Source organism: Schistocerca americana, unplaced genomic scaffold, assembly GCF_021461395.2.
Source record: "Schistocerca americana isolate TAMUIC-IGC-003095 unplaced genomic scaffold, iqSchAmer2.1 HiC_scaffold_471, whole genome shotgun sequence".
Lineage (NCBI taxonomy): Eukaryota > Metazoa > Arthropoda > Insecta > Orthoptera > Acrididae > Schistocerca > Schistocerca americana.
In genome coordinates this window covers 73,931-81,430 of record NW_025726205.1, presented here as the reverse complement: position 1 = coordinate 81,430, position 7,500 = coordinate 73,931, and the positions used below count along the sequence as shown (strand labels likewise).

Here is a 7,500-nt window from a genome sequence, read left to right as displayed (position 1 = left end):
CGCACGAAGTCGTGGACCGGCAATCACTCCACCTGCACCCGTTCGTGCCCCACCCCAACCGCCCAACTCGCAACTCCAGCGGATGAACGGCGGACTTTGCTCGCACTCGCAATGTGCAATCCACCCCTATAACGTGCGTTTCATGAAGAGTTATGTCCAATATGCGACATTCCCGCTGTCCATATACATGAGCTGCGAGCCGTACCACGTACGAGCTACAGACGCGATCGCGTTGCTCGCTGTACGAATGCAGATGCTCAGCGGCAGCTAGGAGGCGCTCCATCCATGTCGGTACCGGTGAGCGTTGCACTCGCAGTCGCAAAAACGTACGGCAAGTATATTACTCGGAAGAGTCAATGACAGTCCAAGCCCCCCTGCGTGGGAAGAGTCTTCCTAGGCCATGACCCACCGGAAGGGCGCAGCGTCCCCCACCCCAGACATGTGACGTCAGACTATCGGTATTGACGACTAGACTGATTCCTTATAATCATTTGCCATACACCGGTGGAAGCTGCCGAGACGAGTAACTACATAGCGGGCTCGCCGTGTCACTAATGTACAGAGATACAATAGTTTCGACTGGAACCGGATTAAACGTATACACGGCGCTGATTAGTAATAGATAGAGCCATCAGAATACAGATAATGTATAGACCTGTCCGTATACATGCTGAAAGACTCTGCTCACAATCACACGTCAGCCAGACACTCTTATCACGCACTACTCTCTGCCTGTAACAGGCACACAGACAATATGTAAGCACCAGCATGGAACAACACCCAGTGCATCCTCTCTGCCACATTAGACAATCCACACTATCATAACCAGACCGGGAGGTCCACTCGGAAAACAGAATATCCCACCCTTCCGACAACCACCATTGCTCAGCTAAGCCACCAACACCCACACATGTCCCAGACAGGGGTGCACCCAACATCACAATACTGCCTCCTGTCACACCACACAAACAATGGCAGGAATGAAAGACACAGGTCTGCCACAAGCATGGAATCAGAGCGCCGCCTGTTATGAGCCAAAGGTGCACCCTGACGTGGCAAATCAGATGATGCCGCAGTCATTTACTTACGATAATCACAATCAACAAACCGGGCCCCCCCCCCCCCCAAGTGCCTTAACCTAACCCGTATTGTACCTTAACCTAACCCGTATTGTACCTTAACCTAACCCGTATTGTACCTTAACCTAACCCGTATTGTACCTTAACCTAACCCGTATTGTACCTTAACCTAACCCGTATTGTACCTTAACCTAACCCGTATTGTACCTTAACCTAACCCGTATTGTACCTTAACCTAACCCATATTGTACCTTAACCTAACCCATATTGTACCTTAACCTAACCCATATTGTACCTTAACCTAACCCATATTGTACCTTAACCTAACCCATATTGTACCTTAACCTAACCCATATTGTACCTTAACCTAACCCATATTGTACCTTAACCTAACCCATATTGTACCTTAACCTAACCCATGTTGCGCCTTAACCTAACCCATGTTGCGCCTTAACCTAACCCATGTTGCGCCTTAACCTAACCCATGTTGCGCCTTAACCTAACCCATGTTGCGCCTTAACCTAACCCATGTTGCGCCTTAACCTAACCCATGTTGCGCCTTAACCTAACCCATGTTGCGCCTTAACCTAACCCATGTTGCGCCTTAACCTAACCCATGTTGCGCCTTAACCTAACCCATGTTGCGCCTTAACCTAACCTATGTTGCGCCTTAACCTAACCTATGTTGCGCCTTAACCTAACCTATGTTGCGCCTTAACCTAACCTATGTTGCGCCTTAACCTAACCTATGTTGCGCCTTAACCTAACCTATGTTGCGCCGTAACCTAACCTATGTTGCGCCGTAACCTAACCTATGTTGCGCCATAACCTAACCTATGTTGCGCCTTAACCTAACCTATGTTGCGCCTTAACCTAACCTATGTTGCGCCTTAACCTAACCTATGTTGCGCCGTAACCTAACCTATGTTGCGCCTTAACCTAACCTATGTTGCGCCTTAACCTAACCTATGTTGCGCCTTAACCTAACCTATGTTGCGCCTTAACCTAACCTATGTTGCGCCTTAACCTAACCTATGTTGCGCCTTAACCTAACCTATGTTGCGCCTTAACCTAACCTATGTTGCGCCTTAACCTAACCTATGTTGCGCCGTAACCTAACCTATGTTGCGCCTTAACCTAACCTATGTTGCGCCTTAACCTAACCTATGTTGCGCCGTAACCTAACCTATGTTGCGCCTTAACCTAACCTATGTTGCGCCTTAACCTAACCTATGTTGCGCCTTAACCTAACCTATGTTGCGCCTTAACCTAACCTATGTTGCGCCTTAACCTAACCTATGTTGCGCCTTAACCTAACCTATGTTGCGCCTTAACCCAACACACGTTGGGCCTTAACCCAACACACGTTGGGCCTTAACCCAACACACGTTGGGCCTTAACCCAACACACGTTGGGCCTTAACCCAACACACGTTGGGCCTTAACCCAACACACGTTGGGCCTTAACCCAACACACGTTGGGCCTTAACCCAACACACGTTGGGCCTTAACCCAACACACGTTGGGCCTTAACCCAACACACGTTGGGCCTTAACCCAACACACGTTGGGCCTTAACCCAACACACGTTGGGCCTTAACCCAACACACGTTGGGCCTTAACCCAACACACGTTGGGCCTTAACCCAACACACGTTGGGCCTTAACCCAACACACGTTGGGCCTTAACCCAACACACGTTGGGCCTTAACCCAACACACGTTGGGCCTTAACCCAACACACGTTGGGCCTTAACCCAACACACGTTGGGCCTTAACCCAACACACGTTGGGCCTTAACCCAACACACGTTGGGCCTTAACCCAACACACGTTGGGCCTTAACCCAACACACGTTGGGCCTTAACCCAACACACGTTGGGCCTTAACCCAACACACGTTGGGCCTTAACCTGCTCTGTAATTGTCATACGACGCGTTAAATTAGTGTAGTGTTGCCTAACTGCAACCCCCGCAATATAGTTTGCTACTCGCACTGCCCGGTCCCCAGAGTATCGCTTCATGTTAAACACCTTGCAGCTATACACTGTAATGCGGATGGCGGCAGGACGTACATGCTCAATGCCCTTCGCAGTTGTTCATTGGCATTCGCATGGCGAAGCACAGCCTACGTTGTGGTACGGCTTGTGGCAACTGTCCGCTGATGTTGTACGTCCAAATCACACACTGTACCGCACATTGGTCCTCATGTACTGAATGATACATCGTGGTACATGTGTGACCGTACCACGACTGCGCCAACAACGGCGAACCATACGGTCCAAATATTGTGCACTCAGCTACGTGTCGTCTCCCTATAAGAGCTGGATTGCAGTATGGTATGCCGTGGATGGCGATCAGCATGAGCCGTCTGTTGATGTAGTGGCGCGTGTTGTCAGACGTAGTCGTCTCTTCTCACACACCGTGATAGCATGGTGCACTGCGTTCCACATCTGCGACATGCGACAGAGGCCGGTTGACAGTCGTTCGCGCAATGGACATCGCATACGTACGGGGGCCACCTTCCACGTGTTCGCGAAGCGTGCACATGTTGTTGCGTGTATGTGGGCAGACATAGTGTGTCGTGACACCTGACACAGGCATGCAACAATCGTTGAATTTGCAAATGGCGATGGACGTCTACGTTTGCTGGTGACGTTACGCAAATGAAGAACTGGTAAACCGTTGTGGTGCGGTTGTTCTCGCTAGAGGTGAATCAGTGATGGCGACGATCGGTTGAGCTACCAACCGGTTGTTTCAGCGATACCCACCATGCCCACGAACGTGAATGGCATGTGGGTGTGAAGCGATACGCGGCGGTGGCTGGGTGGGACCGTCCCCGGCCGGTGAGGGGGGGCCTTCCGGCGTGCTGGCCGCGCGGTGCGTGGGCGCACGCGCTACAGCCGGCTGGTGGGGGCGGCCAGTGGCAGGCGCGCCGGCCGACGGAGGCGGCAGGCGGCGCAGCTGCGCGCCGGCGCACCCTGCACGCGGCGCCGTGCGGCCAAAGTAGGTCCTCGCGGGCCCGGTGCGAAGCGCGGTGGACATCTGCAGTGTGCTGGTCCGATTGAGGACTGTGTGCGCTGAGGATGCGCCGCCGCCCGGCGCTCGGCGCCGCGACGCCGTCTGCTGCTCGGTCGCCTCTGCGGTTCTCGCAGGTGGATTGTATCGCAGCTGTGCGGACGTGTTGGCGCGTGCGCTGTGCTGGGAGAGTTCGCTTCGGCACCCAAGTGGGGCTTTTGTCCTTCTGTGGCGCTGGCGTTGGAGCTGCCGGCCACCGTAGGTGGCGCGTGTTGTCTCCCGCCGGCAATGCCACGACAGCACGCTCCCGGGCCTCTGTCGGCAGCGGCAAGCTCAGTTGGGAGCACGGGTGGTCGCACCTAAAGCGTCTACTCGCCAAACTCCGGGCGATTGCGCCTCTCTCGAACCCGACCAAGTACTTAGGACGGCGCTGCGCGCCGCCGGGACCTGAGAGGGTTTCGAGGTGTATTGTGCAGGGGAGCTCAGCCTCCTCCTGTTTGCAGAATAATTGAGCGGACGCTTGCGTGTTCGCGCGGGCCCCCGGGACACACTCCCGGGCGGCCGGCTGCTCAGCTCTAGTTGACGCAGCTCCCTGGTTGATCCTGCCAGTAGTCATATGCTTGTCTCAAAGATTAAGCCATGCATGTCTCAGTACAAGCCGCATTAAGGTGAAACCGCGAATGGCTCATTAAATCAGTTATGGTTCCTTAGATCGTACCCACGTTACTTGGATAACTGTGGTAATTCTAGAGCTAATACATGCAAACAGAGTCCCGACCAGAGATGGAAGGGACGCTTTTATTAGATCAAAACCAATCGGTCGGCTCGTCCGGTCCGTTTGCCTTGGTGACTCTGAATAACTTTGGGCTGATCGCACGGTCCTCGTACCGGCGACGCATCTTTCAAATGTCTGCCTTATCAACTGTCGATGGTAGGTTCTGCGCCTACCATGGTTGTAACGGGTAACGGGGAATCAGGGTTCGATTCCGGAGAGGGAGCCTGAGAAACGGCTACCACATCCAAGGAAGGCAGCAGGCGCGCAAATTACCCACTCCCGGCACGGGGAGGTAGTGACGAAAAATAACGATACGGGACTCATCCGAGGCCCCGTAATCGGAATGAGTACACTTTAAATCCTTTAACGAGTATCTATTGGAGGGCAAGTCTGGTGCCAGCAGCCGCGGTAATTCCAGCTCCAATAGCGTATATTAAAGTTGTTGCGGTTAAAAAGCTCGTAGTTGGATTTGTGTCCCACGCTGTTGGTTCACCGCCCGTCGGTGTTTAACTGGCATGTATCGTGGGACGTCCTGCCGGTGGGGCGAGCTGAAGGCGTGCGACGCGCCTCGTGCGTGCTCGTGCGTCCCGAGGCGGACCCCGTTGCAATCCTACCAGGGTGCTCTTGAGTGAGTGTCTCGGTGGGCCGGCACGTTTACTTTGAACAAATTAGAGTGCTTAAAGCAGGCAAGCCCGCCTGAATACTGTGTGCATGGAATAATGGAATAGGACCTCGGTTCTATTTTGTTGGTTTTCGGAACCCGAGGTAATGATTAATAGGGACAGGCGGGGGCATTCGTATTGCGACGTTAGAGGTGAAATTCTTGGATCGTCGCAAGACGAACAGAAGCGAAAGCATTTGCCAAGTATGTTTTCATTAATCAAGAACGAAAGTTAGAGGTTCGAAGGCGATCAGATACCGCCCTAGTTCTAACCATAAACGATGCCAGCCAGCGATCCGCCGCAGTTCCTCCGATGACTCGGCGGGCAGCCTCCGGGAAACCAAAGCTTTTGGGTTCCGGGGGAAGTATGGTTGCAAAGCTGAAACTTAAAGGAATTGACGGAAGGGCACCACCAGGAGTGGAGCCTGCGGCTTAATTTGACTCAACACGGGAAACCTCACCAGGCCCGGACACCGGAAGGATTGACAGATTGATAGCTCTTTCTTGATTCGGTGGGTGGTGGTGCATGGCCGTTCTTAGTTGGTGGAGCGATTTGTCTGGTTAATTCCGATAACGAACGAGACTCTAGCCTGCTAACTAGTCGCGTGACATCCTTCGTGCTGTCAGCGATTACTTTTCTTCTTAGAGGGACAGGCGGCTTCTAGCCGCACGAGATTGAGCAATAACAGGTCTGTGATGCCCTTAGATGTTCTGGGCCGCACGCGCGCTACACTGAAGGAATCAGCGTGTCTTCCTAGGCCGAAAGGTCGGGGTAACCCGCTGAACCTCCTTCGTGCTAGGGATTGGGGCTTGCAATTGTTCCCCATGAACGAGGAATTCCCAGTAAGCGCGAGTCATAAGCTCGCGTTGATTACGTCCCTGCCCTTTGTACACACCGCCCGTCGCTACTACCGATTGAATGATTTAGTGAGGTCTTCGGACTGGTACGCGGCATTGACTCTGTCGTTGCCGATGCTACCGGAAAGATGACCAAACTTGATCATTTAGAGGAAGTAAAAGTCGTAACAAGGTTTCCGTAGGTGAACCTGCGGAAGGATCATTACCGACTAGACTGCATGTCTTTCGATGTGCGTGTCGTGTCGCGCAACACGCTACCTGTACGGCTCGCAGTAGCCGTGCGCCGCGTGCGGAACCACGCGTGCTTCTCAAAACTAACGCCAATGTTGTGTGGTACGAGCGCTGAAGCGCTGGAGCGGCTGGCCTGCGGCACCTGGCGCCTGGCGCCGGTTTTGAATGACTTTCGCCCGACTGCCTGTCCGCTCCGGTGTGGAGCCGTACGACGCCCATCGGCCGTGAGGCCGTTGGACACAGAACGCTTGAACAGGGGCCGCCACACGCCTACGTCCCGCCTATGCAACTGTCTTGAAAGAGACAGTGTAAACTAAGAAAAGATCACCCAGGACGGTGGATCACTCGGCTCGTGGGTCGATGAAGAACGCAGCAAATTGCGCGTCGACATGTGAACTGCAGGACACATGAACATCGACGTTTCGAACGCACATTGCGGTCCATGGATTCCGTTCCCGGGCCACGTCTGGCTGAGGGTCGGCTACGTATACTGAAGCGCGCGGCGTTTGCCCCGCTTCGCAGACCTGGGAGCGTCGCGGCCGCCTGTGGGGCCGGCCGCGCCTCCTTAAACGTGCGATGCGCGCCCGTCGCCTGGCGGTTCGCATACCGGTACTTACTCGGTAGCGTGCACAGCCGGCTGGCGGTGTGGCGTGCGACACCTCGTACAACGACCTCAGAGCAGGCGAGACTACCCGCTGAATTTAAGCATATTACTAAGCGGAGGAAAAGAAACTAACAAGGATTCCCCCAGTAGCGGCGAGCGAACAGGGAAGAGTCCAGCACCGAACCCCGCAGGCTGCCGCCTGTCGTGGCATGTGGTGTTTGGGAGGGTCCACTACCCCGACGCCTCGCGCCGAGCCCAAGTCCAACTTGAATGAGGCCAC

General features: G+C 54.1%; 2 non-coding genes across 2 annotated transcripts; both read left to right on the top strand.

The window, feature by feature from the left end:
* The first annotated feature begins 4,680 nt into the window (after window positions 1-4,680).
* Window positions 4,681-6,590, top strand: LOC124584374. The gene has a single exon (XR_006974715.1). It is a non-coding gene; the product is annotated as a small subunit ribosomal RNA (ribosomal RNA).
* Window positions 6,591-6,941: 351 nt separating this feature from the next.
* On the top strand, window positions 6,942-7,096 carry LOC124584364. The gene has a single exon (XR_006974707.1). It is a non-coding gene; the product is annotated as a 5.8S ribosomal RNA (ribosomal RNA).
* Window positions 7,097-7,500: the final 404 nt, after the last annotated feature.